Raw genomic sequence first — 26309 nt, forward strand, 5'->3', positions numbered from 1 at the left:
AGGAGGTGCTGATAGATGGCAATGAAACTTCAGAATGGAAGCATGGGGAGTACAAACCTGTGAACAGCAATAAATGCGAATCCAACCTGCACTAATGTTAATTGTCATTCAGTTTATATCAATGTGGAGTTTATTAAACCATAAAGCGAGGCAGCAAGCACAGGGAGCTGCTCTGGAGATAATTAAACATAATAAGGGTTTCACTTAATCCCTCAAAACCCAGGGGATGCACAGTTAAGGTTGAATACCCTGTTTGCACTAAAGACACCACTTCCACAACCATTAGGAACCTGTGCTGTTTGGAGATTCCAATTCAAATGTAAAGGCAGGTCCCACCTGCAGCTTTAAATCCAAATTTCCTTCCTCTTTTGTTTATTTAAATTACTTTGTTCATTAATCCTGAGCTTTGAATCTCCAAGTAGTTACCGGCTTGCTTGTTTTGCACTGCGGGGCACCTAGAAGATCTCATCATGTTTGGTAGCCCCATAGTGCTACATGATGTGCCTGCACACCAGGAAAGATGGTCTGAAAGAGAGGAATCAACATGGAAAAGGCTGAGAGAGAAGTAATAGCAAGGGATGCCCTGCTCTGCAGAACACTCCAAATGCCGGATGGAAAAGGTAATGCAGTTTTGTTTGGGGCATATTTAATAAAGAGGGGGCAAACCATGGCTCATAAACCATATGCAGCTCCTAGGCAGTTTAAGTGTGACTTCTGAAGAAAGAGACATCCTTAAAAAACATAATTTTTCTCTCTGTTTTCTATTTTTTTTAAAAACCTTTTTCATTTTTTACTGCTTATTTATTCTAAGGAGTCATTTAACACCAGAATACAGTATGGCCTGGGGCACTGTGCATGGGAGACAGACTCCAGGGTGTACCCATCTCCAAACTTTGTGCCTGATGGTTCCTGGTTGTGTCGAGACTTGGGTTTGTGGCAAGAAGGATTTAGCCTTCTAGAGGTCTGGCCACCTCCGCTTTACTGTGCGATGGGGACGTTATGAAGGGTGGATGCAAGCGTTTAGGAAAGACCAGAGGAGGCTGAAGGTGCATGGAAACAAGGGAGAAGACCGGGAGCTTGGGTTTGGAGCTGAAGGCTCTGATTAAAATGGAAGACAAGGCCCAGACTTGTAGCTTAGGATATTAGGGGCATATAAAGCACCAGGGGTACAAGGCAACAGGGAACAAACATGTTGGTGTTTATTGTCTTGTGCGAGAGGGTTTGCTTGGACCCTAGGAATGCCTGCTCTTTTTTTGGTGCTGAGCACAGGTGGCTGGAGGAAGGGAGCCGAGCCAGGTCTAGTGCTGTAGGGAAAGGGCTCTCTGCACCACATCCAGGTTAGGGGAGAGGGAAAAGCTCAACTGACCTCCACTCCCATTCCCCAGACAGCAACTCAGCCTCGTGACTAGCTTTTTGGACCCTGCCTAGTGCACAGGAATTGAACCCAGGTCTAAAGAGCAGCTTAAAACCCACCCGAGGCTCTGCAGGGAAGAAAGGCGAATAAATGCCAAGTCCTGCATGAGGAACCCTCCCTGCTAGTCAGGGGGGCGTCCAGGCGGGCACGTGGGGCACGGGCCCAACTCCCCAAGCCGGTGCGAGGGGCAAGGGACCCCACGTTCCCAAGCAGGCCCCCCTGTTCCCACATGGGCACCATGAGCCTGGAGTCCCATGTTCCCAAGTGGGTGTGAGGGGTCCGGGGCCCCCTATTCCCCAGTGGGAACATGGCACTCAAGTGGCCCCAGGTGGGCAGCACACTCCTGGCCCCCCTGTTCCCAGGGGGGTGTCACGAGCCCGGCCCTGCGTCCCCAGGTGGGTGTGACGAGGAGCCCCGCTTGCAGGCAGGGGCGGGGAGCCCACGCACGACGCGGGGCGGGGGCGGGGTGGGGTTTGCTCCGCGCCCGCCCGGCTCCCCAGTCTCTGACGCGCGGCGCCGCGGCCGGAGGCTGCTCCGCTTTAACAGCCGCGCTGCTCCGCTCCGGGCGGCCAGACCCCGCGCCCGGCTCCGCCGCGCTCCCGCCAGGTAAGATGCGGCTGCCCCGCTCCTGCAGCAGGACCGCGCAAGTTTGGCTGGAAGCAGCCAGGCTCCCCCATTTCCATGCGGGGCTTTGCATTGCATTGCATTGCATTGCATTGCATTGCCCGAGGTGGGGGGTCTGCAGCGCCTTCCGCCCCCGCGCCGGCACTGGGACCGGGGGAAGCCGGGGTCTCCCCAGCTCCTCCGACAACTTTGCAGCGAGCACCGCTGCCGCCGCCTTCTCCTCCTCCTCCTCCTCCTCCCCCCGGGAGCCGGAGCCGGGCAGGACCCCCTCCCTGCCGCGGGGGGAGTCGCCTTCCTCCTGCGCGCTGCTGCGGGCCGGGGCCGGGAGCCTCTGACATCTTGCTGCACTGTCAAGCTGGGGGCAGGTCCCCGGGCTGGGGTCTCGGCGGAAGGCGCCCTTGCAGGTGCTCCCGGGAGAGGGAGATGGGCTGGGTCCCAGCCTGGTGGAAATAGGGATGGGGGGACGGGGTGGGGGGTGCTATGTCCCAGCCTGGTGGAAATAGCACCCCCCCCCCCCCAGCCCATCTCCGCCCAGTCCTGTGTCCCAGCCTGGTGGAGATGGAGTGGGAGCTGGGCTGGGGGGTGCTGGGTTTTAGTCTGGTGGAGATGGGGTTGAAGGCTGCTGTATCCCAGCCTGGTGGAAATAGGGTTGGGGTGGGGGGTGCTGTGTCCCAGTCTGGCGGGGATGGAGAGGGAGCTGGGGTGCTGGGTGCCAGCCTGGTGGAGATGGGGTTAGGGGCTGGGCTGGGCGGGGGTGCTGGGTCCCAGCCTGGTGGGAATGCGGTCACTTTTTTGCTCCACGCAGCCCAGTGTTTGTGGCTCGAGTGCTTTGCTGCTTTCCCAAGGCTGCTGTTAGCTCCCTGTGGCAGCGCACCGTAATGCAGCATGTTGTTTTATTTATCCCAGACAGGAATGACTTGCTCTCTCAACTACAAATGAACAAATGCTGCTTGCATAACAAATGGCACTAGTTAGGATCTCCCATACTAATTGCGGGTCACCTTTACAGAGCTGGAGGCCAGCAGACCTGTGTTTGTCCAGGGGGATGGGTTTCAAAGCAGTGTCCCTATACCAGCTCTGTGTCCCTTGGTGGGGTGGGGGGAGGCAATGGCTATCAGACCTACTGGGAGGCATCTTCCCCTGGGAGAGCTTCATCTCTGTGTACACCTTGGGTTGGTTCAGGACCTCTAAATGCAGTTCTGAAATGGATAGCAGCTCCATATGAAAGCTGCTAAGCCACTTGCGAGGTCCTTCATTAAATAGTATTTTTGTTTTTTAAATGCACTTTGCACTGCTGGCCATGCCCCCCGGGAAGGATCCGAGCACGTTTTGCCGGCGTGCTGTGCAGGCTGAATTATTTCATTCATTTCCCTGGCTCTTAGCACACCCAGAGCATTCCCATTCCCTTCCACGTGGCGATGCAGAGCTCCAAAGCAGCATGTTGTAAAAACAAAATACATCTGACCCCCCCCACCAAACAGATGCTGGTTCAGGGTAGGGGTGTGTAGGGGAGAGAGATACCAGGTGGTGAATCCTAGACAGGGATGAAAGTGGTGCTGGAAATCCAGGTGATCTGTGTGTGCAATATTTATCTGGTATATTCGGCAGCTCTCCTTTCTGCTGCTTTACTCTGTAGGGGACACACTACTTTTTCTGGGCTCAGTTTTCTTTTTTTCTTTTCTGTGTTCACATGGCAAGTCACTGAAACTGCCTAAATGGCTTCTGAATAATCCTTTCATGTTCCCTCCCCACTCCTTTACCCTAACTCCTTATTTTGCATGGCTGATCTGATCTCCCCTCCCATCTTACTTGCTGTCCATTATTATTGCCAGGTCTGCAGGCTGCTAATTTTCCTAAAGCTAATTCCTTTACACAGTGATTTGCACAGGAGCAGGCACTAGATTATTGATGACATCTTCATGGCTAGTCTGTGGGCAGATTGAGAGGACCCAAACACCACTGGCTTCAGCTGGGACTTCTCAATCAGATCTTGTCAAGCAGAAGATTGATCAGCGTAGCACCTTATAGGCTAACTAGTTCAGTGAAGCATAAGCTTTCCAGACCTAGCCATTCCTGACAGCTCTCCCTTTCTCCCTCCTCCCTTCCCTACTCAGACATTACCTTTGGCAGGTAAAGCTGTAATGTTATGGATATGTGAAAATCTATTGTGTGGATGCCCTGAAACAATATTCTTGCCCATGTATGCAAGTGTCACACATTACAGGTGAGGTCGTGTTGAAAGGTAACGCTTCAGTAAGGTACAGTGAAATACTACACCTATATAGTGCTTTGCTTTCCTGCAGTGCGAGTCTCATAACCCGTTCAGACTTAAGTGGGGTGACTTCCAATTCAATTCTGATCAGCAAACTTCAGAGAGTGCTCCTCTAGTCTCTCTTCTTTTTCTGGAGTTTAAGCTCTTCTGGGATCATGAGACAAACACATTTAAAAATGTTAACATTATTTAGGAGAGAAAATAACTGTTTCAGGTTCTTTATGAGACTTTTGTGGTAGCTGAGAATGGCTGCATGGTTTTTGTTTGTACTCTCTTCCTACATATGTTGTGGTGATAGCTGTGGAGCACTAGTGATTATTTCTAGTGGCCTTCAGTTCTCTTTGCCGTGACTGAAGTGAAGGCTATGGGTTTTGCACCTCTAGTAATAAGTCATCCTGGCACCCCTTCCTGGGGATAGTCGTTGAGATTTCCACCATCCCTCACTGTGGTTGGCTTATTTATATTTTCAGCACTAATCCTTCCATTGTTGGTTTCCTGAATGCTGATGTTTAACTGTCAGCTGAGAATCACTTGTTCTGGCTACAGAAATAATAGCACTGCAAGACAGCAGGCAAGCGGTGCTGCTGAGCTGAACACCTCAGAGAGCGAGACTATGACCTCTATGACACGCATGCTTTTCAGTCTTCTGGGAAGCAAGAACTTGGGTCACTTTTGGATACAAATATTTGCTGCTGATTTCTCAAGTCTGGTTTTTTTTTCCCCCCTTTAATGTTAGGACGCTGTTGGATTGACATACCTATAATGGTGTGTGCATGGGTTTATGAAACCAACCTATTTCCTTACCTGTGTTACTAATAACATGTGGTTATTAATAAGTGTTGTTTCCACTACAGACAGTATGCTGCCTGAATGTTTTTTGCTATAGTCACTTCCAAATAGACTCATCTTTTTCACCTGTCTCATATAGGACCAGAACAGGAAACCAACTATTCAGTTATCTTGATGTAAAATCCTAGTGGAGACGAGGCAGAGATAGTTGTTACCTTGATGTAGCTAGTCAAGGTCAAACTTATACCCCAGCCCCAGTGGAATTCATCTCCACCAGCTATATCACAGTAAAATCTACCTGTGTCTTGACACCACTATAATTATGCATTGAGATAGTTATCACAATGTAAAACACAGCTTTTATTACATGGAAGGGATAGCCCTACAGTACTAAAAAGCTGCAGTGTTTAGTTTGCAAGTGCTGCAAGGAAAATATTCTTGTTTAAATGTGATTTAAAACAGGTTTGTTGTTTTGTTTTTTTTTAAAGACAATGCAAGGTCCTTTATCGAGTGTTAGATTTTGTATGTCTGGCTTTCTTGCAAGCCCGTATTGATGACCTAAGTTGACAGGACGTCCCGTTTAAAGAGTTGCCACTGACTTTTTTTTTTTTCATTTTTGTTTGAGACTCATGTACACCATTAGGTCTAAATAACAAGGATAGGGCTAACTTTGAGAACCACTTGGCGTGGTAGTTAGAATTTTTGCTTCCAACTCAGGAATTGTATTCTGTTAGCTATGTGAGTGATACGCAGCACTGACAGGAAGGTAATCACAAACATTGAAAATAACATGAATCACATGAAATCCACAAATGTCAACTTTGAAACTAATCTAGGCAAACTGCCAAGAGTGTGAGCTGTATACACGCTTAGGCTATCAGTTCTGATGGTTGCTCAACTATAAATGTAAATATGAATACCGTGATGCTAGTGATTCATTCTTTTTTATTATTAGATAGATAAATACATAATGATGACTCCTAACCAATTTAAAAGAGTTCCATGAGAGTATATAATCAATTCCCATCCTTTCCAATCCATGACACCCAAAATTGGAATGTAAAAATCTCATGTCAAATCTACTTACGATATTGCCATCCACAAGTTTCATGTTTCCTTACTGATCCAAGACAACAATTTCATACACTAGGCAATGTTAGCAATGCTGTACATGCTGTACTTGGGGAAATAATGTTGTTCTGTGCTACTCCCTAGATAGAAGCAGCAACATTTTGTCTTAATCTGAGAAATAAAAATCTGTTTTAATATGATGCCAACAAAAATAAAGGAGTAATTTTTTTTTAGGAGTGTTGGGCGACATCATTGAATCTGCTTATCATTGAGGCCTGCGTTTCCTAATCTTTTTTTTTTTCATCTAGTGATCCCCCCCCCCAGCCCCCACATACCCCTCTCCAATAGACAGATAGGAGACTTCCTGCTTAGGTAAAGGTAAGTGAACAGGATTTGACTCTCAAATATACACTGGGAATTTCCAGGGTACGTAGCCAGGAAAATAACATTGTAGATGTAATAGCATGTTAATCTGGAATAAGATAAATTCCTTACCATGTTTCTCCATTTGAAACGCACACACGCACTGTGACTGGCCTAAATTAAATTTTTAAGATCAGGGTCTCAAAGGTAAAGCAAATGATTGCATTGAGGAGTTTGAAGGTATAAAATTCATTTGTTCTCTTACTTTTTTCCATAAACTCCTGGTTAGATGCCAGCTAGTATCAGTAATAAACAAACAAAAAAGCCCATTTGGGGTGAAGCAAAGAATCTTATAAATTTAAATTTCCAGCACCAACCAACCTCTTTAGTGCAGACAACTGATGCTTAATAAACAAGCAAACCGGGTTTTCTAGTAGTAGCTGCTCAAATGCTATTCTTAAAGTTTATGTTTAATTAAACTAAGGAAAAATGTGCAACACTAATGCTCTTGGGGTGGCAGTTTGGTATCTGGTATAATACTGCCGGTTAGAATGAACTTCAGGATGATGCTCTTGCCATTGCCAGTGCATGTGCATGTTCTCAGCTCCTGAATCAGGACCGTGCTAGTATGGCTGAAGCCAGAACGTGCAAGATTGGAAGAGTGCAATTGCCAAAGCAAGGATCACCAGATCTGCTGAGACCTCATCTGGGGTCCAAAAGGAGCCAAGTAAAGGCAGCAAGACCTCTTGTGGTCCAAGAAGATCTTGGATGAGGGAGGAGTGGTTTTACTAGAGTTGATTTCAATAGTCATTTGTTTTTGGCTGGTCTTGTTAAGTTTAGATCAATTTGGGTTTTTTTGCCATTTTGCCACTGTTTTACTGATCCATAAATCATATACAGCAACCAGTGACTTTACTTCAGTCAGACAATGCATTGCATCTTATAAATTAGCTAACCTGCTTAACATGTTTCATATTGAAACCTAATGTGGATAAGGTTTAACAAGCCATTTTAGTCTTAAATTAGTGGATTATGAAAATGAGTAGACAGAAAAGTTTATTATGTTCGTAATGGGAGGGGGATGGAAAGAGACATTATACTGCAAATGGCAATTAAACCTTCATGCACTGAATATCAATAACAACAGTACTTTATTTTATTTTTTACCAAATGGGGTTTTTTTCTTCAGTTCCCAGTTTATTAAGTTCTTCTTATGCAGATGATCACAGAGTATTATTGCCAAGACTTACAAATAACAACATACCCAAACAGTTAATCACATTTCCATATCTATGATGCTAATAATATGAGTGTGAAGACTCAAATAGCCATCTGTGAAAATCCACAGTTTCTGAGAGTGTTTGGCTGCATGCCGCATGCATGTTCTTTCCTTGGATGCATTTAGATCTACTCGGATCACAATTCTAGTCTCCTGTCTTTGTCTCATTATCCTGGGCTTGAGAAACTGGAGCAGGCACCTTTCCTGACTTGTTCTGCAAATACAGTCTTCACTCTAGAATCTGAACTCTCCTCTTCCCTGGGCGTTGGTTCTTATTGTAAGAGTAATCAGAAATAAAATCAAATTCTACTGAAAACCTCTTCTTGGACTTAGTAGTTTTCCCTCAAGTTGGCTGAGTCTATATCCTACTTTTCCATTCTTCAGACCTCCTTCTTTACACCCACTTTAAGTAGGGACTCTCCTCTGTGTCAGAAAATCCCACAAGAAATACTACATTTCTCTGCATTTGATTATGCTACTTGGGATAAGTTCTGTGTGGACCAAATATCCTGTTACTAAATGCATTACATGTATGTGTCAATGGGGGGTTATAGACTGGTGCTATGAATCCTGGCAGGCCAGGTATACCAGTTGCTGGCAAAACAGATATCTCACGTTGTCTCACTGCTCCAGTGCTATTTCGGAGCAACTATTAGTAGGGTTCAGAGGGTAGCTCTGTTCATCCATTAAAATCTTGGCTTCTCTGGGACAGTGAAGTGGGCAAAATGGGTGGTTGTTTTTGTGAAGAGGTATAATGTACACTAAAAACTGAGGTGAAGCCACAGCATCCTTTATATGTAGATCATTGAATGGTTTAATCAAATTATCAAATAGGGTTTTTATCACTACTAGCCTGCTCTTGTGATTTGGCATTGAAAGCTTGGTATCCCATTATGAATCCCCTAAGTCATTGCATCTCCCAGCCTTTTGATGTAGGCTTCTGAGCAGCACTCCACTCGTTGCTTGTATAAAGAGAAGTGCTTGCTTCGCATAAGAGCAGAACCCACTTGCCTAAGAGGGTTTTAGTGTAAGAATGTCTTTTAATACTTAATTGTGCCTATATTGTTGTTCAGGTAAGGAGCTAAATAATGCCCTATGTTGTGCATATATAGCTAGAAATAGAAATTATTACAAGGTACAGGTGGGGAAAAAAAAATTCAAATGCTATCAGCTATTGACAATGCAGGAGAGAGGATTTCAAACCAGACCTTGATATATGCATGTAAATAGGATTTTTGTAGATACAGCAGATTGGTAATTTGTGCATGGAAATTATTTTGAATTGCAATATTTTTTCATTATTCTGAGCATATTTGAGTGACCATTTCATCCAAATCATTGTATAAATATGTGTTTCATCCAAAAGAACTTTTCAAATATTGTTTAGTGCTTTGCAATTAATGGAAAGCAGCTTGTCAGGGTTTTTTTTTTTCCCTTTGTCTTCTGTTGCTGTTCAGATCGCTCAAAACACCTGTCTGAGTCAGTTGGCTTTTTCTGTGACTTTGTGGATGCAAATTAGTGTGCATAGTATTGTGTGTGAATGCCATGCAACACGTAGTCCACTAGGTGGTGGTATCCAAACAATATGAGGGCCTGGGAGTTGAGACTGGGTTGATTCTGATTTTGTGCTGTCTGTTCATTGACAACTGGCTGTGAGGTAAGATTATTTTGTGGGGGTTATGGACACAATGGGTATTGCTCTGCTTCTGGAAAATGAAGTGTATATTGACTATAGCATGTATAGTATGCCAAGGAGTTTATCAACTAGTTTGGACATGTGCTGTATTTCTCTTAGGGCAAAGCGTTGGGAGGATGAGTATCTTGAGGAAAAGAAAAATGTGAAGTGAAAGTAATCCTGTACAAAGACAATCAGACATCACTCAGTTGAATGATTCGGATAAATAACAGCAGTCAGTTCAACTCTGCCTTCACCCTGGTGCCCTCTTTCCACAGATGCCTACATGGATTCTTGCAAACTACCATTAGCTTTCTGCAGAAACTTAAGTGTATGTGTAAATCTTGCTAATAAACCCAAAGCTGCTCCCCAACCAGGATCCATAATTTTCCATCAAGCTTCTTTTCCCAATAGCATCTGCACGCTTGTTGCAGCTTGGCTGATGACTGGATTCTCCTTTCCTGGGTTCCCAACACTGTGTTTCCCTCAACTCATCCATATCCGTGGCTTTAGATCTTCATGAGATCTGATTGGGATGTGGGGCAGAAGATGAAAAGCAAGAGGAGAGGATATCTACATTGTTGTCCTGTAGTTGGCCAAACCTAGTGGGGAGATTAGAGACCAGGGGGATAGGCAGCTGGGGTCTATTGGGGTCTGTTCTGATGGTGACTCTAGCAGAGCTTGAATGTGAGGACTCTCTTGTGTCCTTTACTGGCAGATGAGTAGCTGGGGAACAGTCTCGGTTATTTCATACGGATTCCTGAAAAAATTAACTAACTCAAAGTGCATGTTTGAAGGCAGAGTTTCTGGGCTCCAGTGAGGAAGACTTTACAGTCCTGAACAGAGCATATAGTCTGAGTACCCAAGGCCCCTTGAGAGTTTTGCAGACAATACCAAGCTGGGGGGAGTAGTAGATATGCTGGAAGGTAAGGCTAGGATTTGGAGTGACCTAGACAAATTGGAGGATTGGACCAAAAGGAATCTCATGAGGTTCAACAAGGACAAGTGCAAAGTCCTGCACTTAAGACAGATCAATCCTGTTTACTGGTACAGGCTGGGGGCTGACTGGAGCTCTACAGAAAAGGACCTGGGGGGATGACTAGAAAATACGCTGAATCTGAGCCAGCAGTGTGCCTTTGTTGCCAAGAAGGCTAATGGCACCCTGGGCTACATTGGTATATGTGTTGTCAGCACTTCAAGGGAAGTGATTATTCCCCTTTATTCAGCACTGGTGAAGCCACATCTGGAACACTGTTTTGGGACCACCCCACTACAGAAAGGAGGTGGACAAATTGGAGAGAGTCCAGTGGAGGGCAACAAAAATGGTTTGGGGGCTTGGGGACATGACTTGTGAGGAAAGACTGAGGAACCTGGACTTATTTGGTCTAGAAAAGAGAAGACTAAGAGGGGATTTAATAGCAGCCTTCAACCACCTGAAAGCGGGGTGGGGGGAGGGTTTGAAAGCGGATGGAGCCAGACTGTCCTCAGTGGTGGCAGATGACAGAACAAGGAGTAATGGGCTCAAGTTGCAGCAAGGGGAGTTTTGGTTAGATATTAGGAATAACTTTCTCACTAGAAGGGTAGTAAAACACTGGAACAGGTTACCCAAAGAGCTGGTTGAATTTCCATCCTTGGAGGTTTTCAAGACACAGCGAGACGAAGCTTTGGCTGGGATGATCTAGTTGGGGGCTGGTCCTGGTGTGTGTGTGGGGCTGGACTAGATGATCTCCTGAGGTGCCTTCCAACCTTAACTTTCTGTGATTCTCTGACTGACTTTCTTCAGTAGTTAACTAATTGCTGGGTCCTGTGTTCAGAGTACAGAGGGGGTTCAACTTGGCATTTCAGCAGTTAACACAGGAGGAGAAGATGTTGGGCAGTTCCCCATATACATTAAACCAGAGCCCAGTGTGTAAGGCACAGATCTTTCTTGGCAGTTCCTGTGATGTGGAACAGGATATTGCTGCAAGATCTAGTGGGCAGCTTGTGTTGTGATTTTTTTTTTCCTTCTCTGATGTCCGCTGCCAGAATAGCAGGATGAAGTGGGGGGCTGCAGAGCATTTTCTTGAACTCTCCATTTTCTATTCTCTCCAAGATCTACTCAGTCTTTCCTCCTCTTTTCAAATGCTTAATTTGGCCTTCCCACAGGCTCAGCATGAGAAACTGGGAGGAGCAATATGCTGCAAAACCAGATATTTCCACTTTTAGGGGCATTTTGTTACTGGTATTCAGGATTCGTTTCTAAATTGAGCACCTGCTGTGATCAGATGCTTCTTGCAGGAGCAGAGCATATTCCACAAGGCCTGACATTCAGACTTGTTCATGCACTTGCTTTCTATTTCTTTTCCAAGTCATGATAGTTACCTGCTTTTTTTTTTTTTGTAATATTTTTGTCTGTGTGCTGTATAGTGAACATTAAATGGACATATTATGTTTGATACATTTTATTGGGTTTGTGAGTGGGACAGATATCTTGCAAGAGTAGGCAGAAAGCTAAATCTATTTCATATGGAATGGTAGTAATATATTCTGAATGAAAGGATTGCTTGGGTGAATTCAGCGTTTGATGTGTCACTTGTAATTGCAAATGTAGGGGGGGAAGAAAAACACTAGTCAAATAGATCTGAGAATGAGGAGGACAGGACATAGATTGACTTAATATTTTCTCAAGTCAAGTGGAAAAAAAGCCTAGTACTAGAAACTTGAAAAGGTCAAACTAATTTTTACTCATGTGACAATGTGTAATCCTTCTACTACTGATACAGTGATTACAAAATCTCTTCTCCGTTCGCTTTATGTTCACTTATACATTGGCTAGTAATTGAGAGAAATTAAGAACAAAATAATCCTTCATTGTCTAATCTAGTGTAATTTGGAATATCTTTAAAGAACGCCGCCTCCTTCTAAGTCTTCTATAAATTAGTTGGGACTTGTCCACAAACCACACAATAGAAAGTTTTTTCTTTTGACTTTCAGCTGTGGGTGAGGCTTGGGAGGAAAATCCTAGGGAGTTCTTCAGTAGTGGCATCACATTTTTAATCTGTTAGCTCAGTAGTAGCAAAACAAAAAAACTTTCTTCCCAGAAGTGACTGCTTCTAATATGGGATGGGCTGTGATCTCTCTTCCTCTTATTGCAAAGCTTTCTGTTTGGATTTATAATCCAAATAACTGATTGTATGCATGCATCAGCTAGCTATTAAAGTGCAGCAGGTACTTGGGTTATGACTTTCTTCTCACCTCCAAAAGGCTTAATTGGCCTTACATCAGTGTTCTTTGATGTCACACCCTGATTTTCTGGGATTCTAGCTTCTTCCCCAAATGGTGACTTAATTGTATGCATTTCCATTTTGGAACTTTGTTTCCCATACCACATGGAGTAAAACTTGTAGGCTACATAGGAATTCATTTGCTAGGTTTATAGCTAAGCCATTTAATATCAAGAATGATTTAGTATATGAAATTCTAGAATTCTTGGCTAAATGTAGCTGCATTCGTCATTGTTGCAGAACTCTGACAGTGAACAAAAGGTGCTGCAGGGAACCATAACTCATGCAACAAATTAATGGATCCCAAGTTCCGCTTCTTCAGTTAAAAAGGAAGCTTGGAATCGTGGTACCACACCAAAGACTAGACATATTTGACAATAAATTGTGTTCAGTTTCTTGCCCTCATTCAAGTAGTAAAGGTTGAAAGTATCACTCTCTTGCCTATTTTTTTTTCCTTAATTTTTAAAGGCACCTTGTTGTACAAGACTTTAAGCATGGAATTTAATGGACCAAGAACAAAAGGATGTAGCTTTGTGTTTGCAAGCATGTTTTAATGAAGGTATATTTTAACAAAACTCTGTATAAAGAAGATGGTTTGCATTTTCCTCTTAGCACATACCTATTTGCTGTACCTAAAGTGTAACAGCTCAGAAGGCAAAGCATGTACGAGCCAGTCCTAGGAAACACTCATTGCTTGTTTGGGGAATTGATGTTCTTTAGTACTTCAAAAGAGACATTTGGCATTTAAGTGAATTGGGCATATTGGTATCTACACAATTGTTGACTGGCTGGATTCATCCAGGGTGATGGAAGAGACCCTTCTTAGGGACAGTTTGCCTGGAAGGGCAAATAGATGGAGAAACAGATGTGAGTGGGGAGCGTAGTTAATTATTGACTGAGGTACCACAAGAGATGAGCCAATGAAACCTTTTGGGAAATGTTAGACCTTGCCTCCACGTGACACCCAACGACTAGGGAGACAACGGATCAATGCCATCACGCATCACCTGCACACATTGCTCAATAGCCTTATTCAAAATGGAGACAGCTTCGGGCGAGCTCCAACAAACCAGGGAGCAACCATGAACACTAGTTCTGTCTACATTTATACACCTTGGTTCATGCTGATTAACATTTACTCCACTTTTGTCCCTCCTTTGTTCCACTCTTAGTTCTTCCCATTTTAAGCTTCACCTCGGTTTACTGTTTGTTTCATTAGCATGGAATTACCTATGTATTTCACTTATTTTCATGTCTTTTTGCTATGAGCGCATGTCTAAAACCTTGATGCCACTTCTTTCGGTCACTGGGCGGACTTCGACCAAACCTGGAAGCTTCTGGAGGCTTCTTTACCAATCACAGTTCACCTTTTTGCATATGTTTATCTCGGATTCTGTTACCAGTTACGTGTTGTCTTTCACATTCCAGTCTGTTTTCCAGTCCCAAGTTGTACCATCTCCACATTCCTAAGACTTCACCTCATTTGCAGCACACACTTACACAGACTCGCTTGCTACTTTTTCTGAAAAATGGTTCACAAAGTTAAGATGGTTACTTAGTGTAAGCAAATGGCTGCCTTAGCATAAGCATTCATAAGCAAAATCTGCCTTATCTCCTAATGATAGCTGGTGGTTTGCATCCTGTTTCTTTTACACAATGAGCTATATATCTAACAATGCTACTATACTGTTAGAAAAATGCTCGCTTAAGCATCTTGCAATTTTACTTCTAACACACCATTCTGCCCTGTGGTTAGCAGCTCTGCTAGGCCACAGGTTACAGGCTTTTATTCAGCTGCAAATCCAATGCTCCCCAAGATCCAAATACTGTCACCCTAACAGGAAATATGCCAAATCAGTATATTTCTTGAATACATTGACATTAACTCACAAAAGTGGATGGGGCTGACCAGGCAGATACAGGTCGTTAGCTCAAGGCTTATACCTATGAACTCCAGGCAGGCTTTTTCATCCCTGGGAGCTTCAGTAGTAAGTATGGCATAGTTTCTTCAGGGCGCAGCGTGTAGATCCAGAACTAGTTCATAATCTTTTCTAGAGAAAACAGCAGACACCGCATCTGGTTTTACTGCAACTTTACGTGTGTACAGTAATTTTGTTTATCCCCAGGATTGTTGTATAGAAACCAAAGCAGTGGCACTAATATACTGTTGTGTTAAAAATCACCGTGCGTTCTTAAGCTACAACTTCTAAACCTCTGTACATTATGACTTAACATTTATATCTTTAATTTTGATACCAGTATAACTGGATTTGCATGACTATGAAAAGGTAACAATAGCATCACTTTGCAAATTGGCTTGATAATAATCGGTTTTGGTCTCTTTACTCTGCTTAAGGTTATGTTTAGCAGTTTTTGTTTTCATTCCCGGTCCTCTCTTTTGAAGACTAAGTTTCAAGGTCATTCTGTATTTTTTTTTTTGGTATATAACTATAAAGTCTTGACTGCGCCATGTGATATTATTTTCATCTGCGTTTCTTTTAATCTTTGGGACCGCTGAAGACAGAAACTGACAGCATATGCCCAAACATGCTGATAATAGTCCAGCAATACATACTTTTTTATTTTGTTCAATACAACATTAAGTAGAAGGTTACAGCGTAGCTGAGTAGTGCACCTCTGAGAAAACCAGAATAGTGTAAATAGAGCACATACAGCAGATCAAATGATACAGTAGAGCTCCTGAGCAAACACTGTGCTAAGGAGCCCCTCTGCAATGGCTGACATAAATGGACAGAAGTACAATATTTGTATTGCTGTATATTTAATTACATTTAGATTTGCTCCCTTGTAAACACTTGCCTGCCTAGCCAAGTCTCTGAAGCCCTCCATTCTCCATTAAGCTGCCTGCAAAGGATAGAAGTGAAGGAGTTTGGAAGCTGTACAAGAAAGAAATGAGCCAGCTTGAGACCCTCTTGTTTGAGCTGGAGGAGAAGACAGAGGCAAGTAAGGAGATTGAAGGAAGGATGAATATGGGGCTCAGCAAAAAGCCAAGGGGGGAATGCAAAGAAAGCTATGCCTGTTTCCTCTGTCCTTGCTGCAGACTCCTTTTGTTACTTCTGCTGTTTGGATAAAATCAAAGCAAAACATGGCTGGAAGGGACCTCCAGAGGTCATCTCATCTAACACTCTGCCTAAGGAAGGCTTATCCCCATCTAAATCTTCCCGGACCAATACCTTCAGTCACAGATTCCACAACTTCCCTAGGCTATTCCACTGCCTTATTGTTCTAACAGCTCCATTCAGACTTTAAAGACTGCTAACAAGGAGTGTGGAGAGATTTGGGCTGAAATGACCCTCAGTTCAATGGATGATTGGGCCCTGGATACAGCTCTTTTTTTTATCCTTGTAGCTTCTTTTGAAATTGCCTGCTGAAACCCTCCTGATGAGGAAGAGCAGCCAAAGCATTAAGACAAGCTGCATTACTGTAGGCTGGGAAATCCACCAGGACGGGGTGGCCAACCTCCGGCTCTTCAGAAGTTGATATGCGTCTCCTTGAATCTTTGCACAAGCACATAGTGACCAGCTTCCAAATGGCTGGTCACCATGTGCTTGTGCAAAGGTTTAAGGAGACGCATATCAACTTCTGAAGAGCCACATGTGGCTCAGGAGCCACAGGTTAGCCACCCCTGTACTAGGATCTACTGCATGGAGAAAGGACTGAGACTGGTAAAGATTTGTCCCAATACAGACCACTCCTGAACCCTGCTGCACAGTTTACCTGCCCCCCCACCTTTTGAGTGCCACTTATGGGCTTCCATAGGCAGGAGGCTGCTTCTTCCATCACCTAATCATAAAGAATGCTAGTAAGTGCACCTGAGTCCCAGCACCGCTGAGCATTTACTTAGGTGCTTAACTTGGGCATTCCCAATTTAACACAAATTGACCTAACAAATTAACACTTGGCTGAGTTGAGAACTCATTAAAGACTGGACACTTGGGAGCAGCATACATGGCACAATGCACTAATGAAGGAAATATAGTCACATAGGCTAAATACAGACAGCCATAAAGCCTCAAGCTGAATTGCTTCAGTCATCGTAAGTTAGTCTAAATTACATAGATCGGACTGATAAGCAAGTGAACACGCATTCACTTTTGATTCTGGAAATGCACCCACATGCTCTCAGTGGCCAGACCAGAAGCCTGGGGGTACTAGAGCAAGCCTCCCTGCTTGGCTGGAGCAGACAGCTTGGGCCAAGTCTAGCCCACTCACCTTGTGGGCGGGGTTGGTTGCGGGGGAGGTGCAAAGCATCTTGGGATTCTGGGGGACTGAGTTACTCAATAGGGTTGCGGTGGTGCAGGTGCTAAGGTACACTGTTAACAGTCTAGAGGTGGGAGTTCAAGGTCGCAGCGGAAGCACTCGTAGGAGGGTCCTGTCAGAATCCACCAAAGCTGTGAATTCTGCTAAAAAGGAAAGGACTACTCAATGCCTTTCTTCTAGCTAAGTACAGGGACGTTCTTCACTAGATTCATTTATTTATTGCCCTGTATTGGTGCTTCTCACCCTTCTTCAAGGCACCCCTTGGATAATTCCAGCTCTTAGTTTTTGCTCTTTTCCTGTAGTAAAGAAGAAAAAAAAAAAAAAAAAAGCAATTCTGTTGCAAGGAATTTAGAAAGATCACAAAAGGGCAGAATGTTTTTCACACTATGGTTTTCTATGGTAAAACCCTGGGTTTATCTTGTGACTCACGGTTGCACCTTTAACTGCGCTAATGTTGTCCAGCACCCTATGCCACCCTTGAAAGAATCTCAAGGCACTCTAGGGTGCCTTGGCACCATGGTTGAGAATCACTGCCCTATATATAAAGAGTTTGATGCTTTCTGGACCAACTAACATCTGCCAAACAACTTTCAGAGAGTTCAGTGACGGGGAGGCTAGCCCTGCTACTCCTGTTTATTTCCTATCAGCAAAGGAGAAGTCTTAGAACCATTTTATTATTATTATTATTACTACTACTATTATTATTATTATTATTATTATTATTACATTTCAGAACTATTATCCAAAATACTGAATTGCTACCACTAGAAAGTGGGTTATCTTTTCCTGGCTAGCTAATTTAATTTCATTCAACAAAATTTGATTCATACCTCTGAAACACTACCATGACAGTTTTCTAAGCAGACTTGCAGTGCTGCTCCAAATTAGATTCTTGTAGAGGGAAGGGAAATATCATTGTTGTAAGTGTCCAAAGGGGTTGAATGAAAATAATCTTATAGATCAAGCTCAAATTGAGTTTAGATATTACAGAGATAAAATAGTTCTATTTCTATAAAATCCATCTGTCAGAAATAAACTTCAGGGTAGCATTTTAACATGGCACTTGTAGTTGTGGATCATCTTGCTATAGCTGTAACAGACATAAGATGTCAATTCCATGCATCACGGTTGCACAAATCTTGCAAAGCAGTTAAGGTGGTATCAGCCTTCTCAAAAATAAGTTTTGCCTTTATGTTATGACCAATCTGAAATGGCAGACATAATATAAGTCCAAGACTAATTCTCGCTTTCTTGCTCTCTCGCTCTCTTTCTCAGGCACTCAGAATTGGATTATGTCATTCTTAAGTTAGGAGGAAATAGAAGTGAGTGCTTCTTAAATAAGTTTGTCCCATTTTCTCCCATTTTGAAACTACCTGTCTGTTTTGGGTACTTGGGTACATTGGCCCTATTACCATGTTATGTCAAACTATGGTACCACAATTTTTAATGCATTTACCCCTGTGAAATAGGAAAAGGACATATTTTTTTCACTTTTACTGACGCAGAGAATAACAAACTCTTTATTTAGATACCCAACTGCCAATGAGAACTTGAAAATGCCTAAAAAACATTTAAATCTCTTTAAAAGGAATAAAGGTTCTCAATATCTTTGTGGATGAAGAATTGAAGTAACTTGCCACCAAGGCTTGATCGTGGAACACGGACTTGAATCTAGGTCGGCCATGCCATAAGTGGCCATCCTTCCACTCAAGGTCATCTTTGATTTAAACTTCTGAAGTGGCCAGAACATATACATGAGAACATCTAATATTAGCTTTTTTATATCAGTGTAGTTTTTGCAGTTTCATTACATGGGATGTATTATTTTTAGTGCAAAGAGCTTTTTGAAATTCAAAGCTCTTCATATTTAAAGGGACAACTTTAAAACATCTAAATCTAAAAGTTTAATATGTTATCAAACAATTGTTCAATTTAATTACAGATATACTGTGAGTAGGAAGAGAGTGTCACAGGAAAACCTAATAATAAATGGAGACTAACACAGCACAGGCTCTGAGGTTTGCAGAAAATTTAATTTTTTAATATCGTTAATCCAAATGCAGCCACTGAATCCTTTAGATTTATTCTAATAGCCTCTCCTTTTAATAACTGATTAAACCCACAGAGTACACAAATGTGTTTCTCAGTTGCAATCTTCTCTTGATGATGATGACAATTATGTCCGTTATTTGGTTCAGATACTCTCCTTTACCCAATGCCACAATGAATACTGTCTTGTAGCTGAAAAGTCCACCCCATGAATTTTCTGTTATAGCCACTTAAAGTGAATGATATGACTGTGATTACAGATAAAGTAAGCCCAAGTGTTTATACCATCAGGGCAATAACTTGTAAAGAAGGGATGGAATCAGCATTCTTAGTGAGGCTTTCTGAATGTCATTAAACCTTTTGAAAGTCAGGGCTGGGCTTCAAGCAAGCATGATCTGGTCAGAGGGTTGCTCTCCAATGTCTTTTATGGGTTCATTCATAGGGCCTGGAGAGAGAGACTTGGTTCCTAAGCCTGTAAGATCTGACTTCTATAGGAAATGGGGAAGAGCTATGCATCCCTATAAGCTGCAGTTTCCAGGTTTTCCTTAGTCTTTTGTGTATTCTTTACATGAACAAAGTTTAAAAGAATGCAGGATTTCTATGAGCTTGAGTATTGTTTTCTAGTAACACACCTATGTACCTAGGAATTGTATAAAAATGCAGGGAGTGTGGTGTTTGCCTCAGACCATGAAGTCCAAAAATAACAGACAAAGGTATACAACAGTCATTTTCAATCTGTGGTCCCCAGACCCCTGGGGGTCCACAGACCATGTCTAAAGGGTCCCCGAAAACTGATTATGATCAATCAAAAGTAAGTGAATACCCCCACTTACAATTCAAAGTGGTTCTCACCTCCATTCAACATTTTTTAGGGGCCCCCTAAAAATGATCCTCATTTCCATGCATGGGCCCCCCCACCTCCATCCCAGGGGTTTTGTCCCTGATTGGGTGTGCCACCTGATAACTTTACCTTGCTTACATACGTTAGTTATCTTGGGTGATGAAGAAAAAAACGTCTACTTCCAAAGTGGTGAGGTAGAAACAAAGGTATAATGGGCACAGAAGGAGTGCTGATTGAAAATTTTCTTACAGAAAGTTTATTTTTTCCAGTGGAAAATGCCAATTCATTAAAAGCACAACACTTTGTGGAGGCATGACATTTTCAAAATTCATCATGAAAGGTTTTTTGTTTGGTTTTTTTTTTTTTAAGCATTTTGATAAGGTTAAAACATTCTACTCTTTCAGAAATGTAACACTTTTTTTCTTTCTTTCTGGTATGAGAACTTCTTGTTTTATGTTATGAGAAGTTTCAAAGGAGAAGTTGGAACAAAAAAAGGTTCGGTGTTATCAAAATAAAATGCTTTGATCCAAACTGATTTTTTTGTTCCTTGATGTGTTTTTTTTGTCTGTAGGAAATTTCGATTTCTTTTTTTGTTCTCGTTCTTTTCCAGAACAGAAGATATTTCACAATTGTGACTCCCCCTGAATTGAAAAATCCAAGCTTTGAACAGCTGTAAATGGAAGCTGATCTTGGTAACTTTGTTTTCCTGGAAAGAAGAGGACCTATGTGAGTGCCAGTGAAACCAGAAAAGGGGAAGCAACACCCATTTTCTTTTGGAATGAAAGAAAATCTATTCATATTCCAGTGAATACTGCTGTGGTTTAAAGCTAGAAAACTTTTAAGTATTTTTTTTTTTATTAAGCATCTTAACATTTTTGGCACAGCCATTTTGCCTTGAGTCTCCAGTGGAGCTAGGTATAGTGAGAGTCCACAGCCTCAAAATAATAGTTTCTAAGTAGACAAGACAAAGTGTTCTTTCAAGGAAGTGTTGCCTGCATTTCACAACCTGGGCACTGTGGCATGACAGAAAACTCCCTTAACTTGTATCTGTTTTAGTCAGCATGGATTTGCTTTGATCCTCAGTCTCCCACATCTTAACAACCAAGCTGTTGGTTCCATGGGATGGCTCTTTGAGTTGCTGGTGTAGGGATGTCCTCTGTATTTAATTATTAAATATTAATTGGGAAAGAGAAAGAAGAACTAACTCAGTGAGGGTATTCACAAAGAAGGTGGGAGGAAGAGGTTCAAGATCCTGTCTATATTAGGCAAAGGAGAAAAAAACTGGGTCTTCCTCATCTGAGGTGAGTTCCCTAATTATTGGTTAATCTGATGCTAGTGTGAGTGGGAACTAGTGAGTCTCCATTTTCACTAGTGTTCCCTCTGTGCTCCTCCTCACTCTTCCTTTTCCGCACACCCCCTTCACCCCAGATGGGTTTGGTTTAATTTTAATCTGGAATAGGAATGGTTTTGAAATTGCAGAAGCATTGGCAGAACAGGAACACTTTTTCATCCAGTTGTAATCATGACCTTTTTAATAATACCTGAGTCTAATAATGTGCAATTAACTTTGTTTTTAAAGAAAACAAATATACAGGTAATGAGACTGAAGCTGAGTTTGGGTTCTTCATTTTTTCAATGGATAGTTATGGTTAATATTGTATACACCTCTTAAGAATCAGAACACATAGACATAAGGGTCCCATGGACACTCATTTGGACATGGCCAAGATGTTTAATGACCCGATATGAACTTCTGTTACTATTATAAAACTTTCCTGCTCTCAAACGGTTGTAGATATGATGGGTTTTTAAAAACAAGCCCCCAAGCTGTTTCTGTTTAAACTGAAAGAAGTGGGTATTAGGAGAAGTGTTTGTTTGGTGGGTAAGGCACTGGCTAGAACAGGCAGTGTGAAAAGGGGAATTATCACTCTGGAGAAAGATTACCAATGGCATTCAGGGACCAGTATTAAATGAAAGCTTGTTTACAGGTACAGGTAAACATGCAAGATACTGGTACTAGAAAGACAATGCATTAACTAATGCACCGTACTGAATGTGTAGATGCTGACTGGGAGCAAATTGCTCCCAGTCAGCCTACGAAATATGGGGCCACAGGGGGCCAGGAGAGCTGTCGTGGGTCAGTGGGATACTGCCTCCTAGCCACGTGGACGTTGGCACCCGTCCTGATCGCCACATGGCTGGGGGAACTGTCCTGGCTGCTGGGCAGCTCCCTCCCAGCTACGTGGAGTGTGGGATCTGTCCTGACCTCCACATGGCCGGGAAGCAGCTGCCCAGCAAGTAGGACAGCTCTCCCTGCTATGTGGAGATCAGGATGGGTCTCAATCTCCACTTGGCTGGAAGGCAGCTCCCGGCAGCTAGGACAGCACCCCCTCCCACTCTGCTCAGGGCAAGTCTGATCTCCCTCTGGCTGCGATGGTGCTGTCTGCCAAGTTGAGACAGTTTTCCCCCTTCCACTCTAGAGCTTGGGGTTGAGCCCCCATGCCTCCTGCCAGCCCAGGGCTGGCATCTAGGGGAGCCTGATGCATTCCCTGGCTGCTTCGGGGGAGCAGAGCAGGGTAGGAGCAGCCCTGGACTGGGTGCTCCTGTTGTGCTCAATTTGCTTTGGTTGGTCGCACATGCAGATATGCACCAGGGAGCACTTTAATGAGCCTGAATTTTCTGTACAGAAGATGCAAGTGCATTAACTGCATATGCAGATGTGTCCAATGAGTATGGAAATGATTGAGAGGGAGAAGGATCTTACTGTGCTACTTGACCATGTGTTAATATACACACTGTTAAGTGCACAGTGCATATATTATCCTCAGTGTTTTATGGCTTAATGGCTTATTGCAAATCTATGCTACTTGACCACTCTTGTGAACTCAGAGTGGTCAGTAAAGGTATTTCCAGTGTTTATAGAAGGATTCATGCCACTATACAAGGCCTTGTTGTGACCTCGTCTCAAATCCTGTATGTAGTTTTGCTTGCTTGTGTTAAGAAAGATGAATTTGAACTGGAACAGGTCCAGAGAAGAGTTACTAGTATGACCAGGGGAATGGAGACTTAAAAAAGGAGAATAAAAGTCTGGCTTGTTCAGCCCAGTGATAGAGATGTGAAATTTATGTTTTTATAAACATCCAGAGGGTACAACAACAAGGAAGGAAAGAACAAGGTTGACGCAAGGACAAATTGGTCTAGTGTGGCCATGAATGAACTTAGGCTGGCAGTTAGAAGCAAGTTCATAGCCATCAGCCCAGTGGGATTCTGGAGCACAGTAGGAATAGTGTGTTTGGGGGAAACTTAATGAATTTTGAGATGAAACTTGGTTTGTTTATGAAAGAGAGTATGTGATGTGATTGCTGCAGGAGCAGGGGACTGGAATGAAGGATTCTGGAGGTTTCTTCCAGTCCTTTTTTCCAAACCAGGAGCACAGGTGATATTACTCAAGGCGTTTCTGCTCAATGGTTACTGTTACTTGCTTTCATGAAGTTGCACATTAGCATGTTATTAATATGCCAAACAACAATTTGGAAGTTGCTTAATGCCAGTTCTTGGTATGAGCGATACGTTCTGGCTGGCATTATTATTGAACATTATGACCCCAAAGCAAAATGCCTTGTATTAGGGGTGTGTGAAATTTTGCCAACAGTTTAATTTTGACGTTGTTTCGAGCTCAAAACAGCAAAATCAAAATGAACCAGAGAGCTTTGAAACAGCCTTGAAATGAAAGAGTTGAAACGTTTCAAAATTTTCAAAATGCTTTGAAGCTGGGCTTGCCTGCAGGGAAACAGAAACTAAAGTAAGGAGAGGGAGGGGGATGGGGGGGGGAGGGAGGAGTGCTCTCATTATTGACTATGTAGCTGGCCAGTGACTGTCATCCTTCCCTGAGGTCCCTTCCAATCCCGGTGCTCTGGGGGAGGGATGGAAAAGCTGCAAAGAAGGCAGCATTGTTTGAACTGCCCTGCTTTCTGCCTTGGTGTCAGTTGAGTGAGGGCGCACAGTGTCACCCACCCATGTCACGAGTTTTGCCTGTCAGCAGCTAGAGGTGCAGGGCCCCAGAACCCAGACTCCCCCTGCACCGATCTGCTTGAGAGCTGGCAGGCTTTGTGGCCGCAGCAGGGCCTAGCAGGCCTGCAGTTTTCACTCCCCTGTGCCCCAAGACAGACACAGTCCCACAAGCACCCATGTCGTGAGTTTTGCCTGTCAGCAGCCAGAGGTGCAGGGCCCCAGAACCCCCCTGCACCTATCTCCCTGACAGCTGGCAGGCTTCATGGTCATAGCAGCGGTTACCATCCCTGCAGCTTTCACCGGCTGCGCCTTAACACGCACAGTGTCACCCATGTCATGAGTTTTGCTTGTCTGCCGCTTGAGGTGCAATTTCCTCAAAAACCCTGCACCTATCTCCTTGACACTTGGCAGGCTTGTTGCCTCAGCAGGGGCTACCATCCCTGCAGTTTTGACCGCACTGTGGCTTAAAACATACACATGGCATGAGTTATTTGCTTTCAAGACTTGAGGTGCAGTTTCCCTGAAACCCCTACACCTATCTCCCTGAAACTTGGCAAGCTTGACGCCCCCAGAAGGGGCTACCGTTTCTGCAAGTTTCTTCCAAATCATGCCAGAAATGACAAAGTTATAGGCTGTTTTGAGCTTTCCCATTATAGCCTATGGGCAAAACGTCAAAACAGCAAAACCATTTTGATGAAATGGAGCAGTGGTTTCGAATCGAAACGAAACACTGTTCCGTCAAAACAGAATGGTGCCATTTTGCACAGCCCTACTTTATATACCATACAATGTATATACAGTGCATTAGTTAACCTGTTTAACCTCCTTAGCCACTGTCACTCATTCTTTCACTTGCAAATCTTATTGTTTTGTATTCCAGGTATCAGGTTTGATACGTCTTTGATCCAACTGTCACTAAGTTGGCAGAGACTCTAGCTACTTCCAGGTGTGTCTTCTATGCAGTTCGAGCAGGAAGATGAAAGTATCTCGTCAGTGAAGCTTGCCCATGATTGTTTTGATACAGTTGTATTTTTTTCCAATTTAAAAAAGGTCTGCAAAGAGATTGGGCATTTTGCTTATATTGGAAAACGTTTGATGGGTAATTTCTGCCCAGTCACTCATTTTGTCAGACTTTGTTGCAGATGTTCAAAGTTTTAGCTATTTTGATGAGATGCACAAATTGTGTCCTCAGCCATATAGGTGTGACGGAAGGCAGAAGTTGGCTGATAAGTCATGAGTCATATTTCTTCACCCAAATAGCTTCCAGTGTAAATTTAGCAAACGTTAATTTGAAAACTCTTTTCTATGAATATTCTGTGTTATTTTGTTTAATGGGTTCTGTTCTGTTCAGTGTACCAGCCAGTAAACTCATTCCCTAGTTTAACTGAATTCAATTCAAAATTCACATGAATATTCATGGTGGAATTTTCCATGATTTGCCCAACCCTACATGCTGACAATGTAGATATATATTTTTTAATAGCTTAATGCTCAGAGAAGTTTTACAGCTTAATTTATTGGAAACGTTTTTCTTTGAATGTGACTTTTTTTTCCCCCCTTTTTGCTAACTTGGTGGTGTTGACTTTTTTTTTTGGCTGCTGCTTAATAGTTTAAGTTGTATTTTCCCTCAACTTCCTTGTGAGGCCTACTGAGTTTTTTTTTGTGCACCCCTTTTTAAATACATTTTTTTTCTCTCTAATTTAGATTCACATATACTTTATAGCTATTCTACATGCCAGATTCTTTTCTAGGTCTTTATTGCCAGTATTTTTTTGTATTTAATAGAGTAGGGATGGAACAAGTAAGAAAATGAATACAAACTGCATTGAGGTTCAGTTGTACACACATGTATGTACACACACACAGACACACTCACACACACAGCAGTGGATAGAAGTCTGCCACCAGTATAGCTCCTTCAGAGCTAGGAGAGCTCTGAATATAGTGGATAAGGGAAGGTTTCATGGCAGACGGATACTGTGCTCTTTATGAGCTTGTTGCAAGGATTTCATCCATTGGAGAGGAAAGGAAGATATTTTGGCACACAGAATTGGCTCTTCATGCAGCTTCTCAAATGGAAGGACAGTGATGGCCTGTTGCACGAGAGAGGTCCCAGATCTGTGGTAGAATGTGCTGACGCTTGAGGGGAATGGGCTTTTGATGCCATAGTCCCGCATCCCGTTGATATTAATGGAAGCAGCACACATGGATGCAGTTCTTTGGCTGTTGAGACAACTGGTAAAACCTCAACATTTCTTGACTTGGGTAGCCTAAGAGGAAGGTGAGCTCGTGTATGTGTGGGGCATACTTGCATCCTGTATAGTTGGGTCAGATATAACATTTCAGCTGTTACTATAGTTAGTAAGACTTTAATGCA

At 43.1% G+C, this 26309-nt stretch overlaps 1 protein-coding gene across 8 annotated transcripts in view; it reads left to right on the forward strand.

Moving 5' to 3' along the window:
• The first annotated feature begins 1916 nt into the window (after window positions 1–1916).
• The window catches only part of CNTN4 (contactin 4), a 586961-nt gene continuing 562568 nt past the window's right edge, over window positions 1917–26309 (forward strand). For 6 of the 8 annotated variants that reach the window (XM_019499786.2, XM_019499792.2, XM_019499789.2 and 3 more), the window contains exon 1: window positions 1917–2020. The gene's annotated coding sequence lies outside the window, so the exon portion shown is untranslated. Of the gene's footprint in view, window positions 2021–20531; window positions 20648–26309 lie in introns of all 8 variants that reach the window. The other 2 variants (XM_019499787.2, XM_019499791.2) reach the window with 1 other exon arrangement.

This window comes from Alligator mississippiensis, chromosome 12, assembly GCF_030867095.1.
Source record: "Alligator mississippiensis isolate rAllMis1 chromosome 12, rAllMis1, whole genome shotgun sequence".
Lineage (NCBI taxonomy): Eukaryota > Metazoa > Chordata > Crocodylia > Alligatoridae > Alligator > Alligator mississippiensis.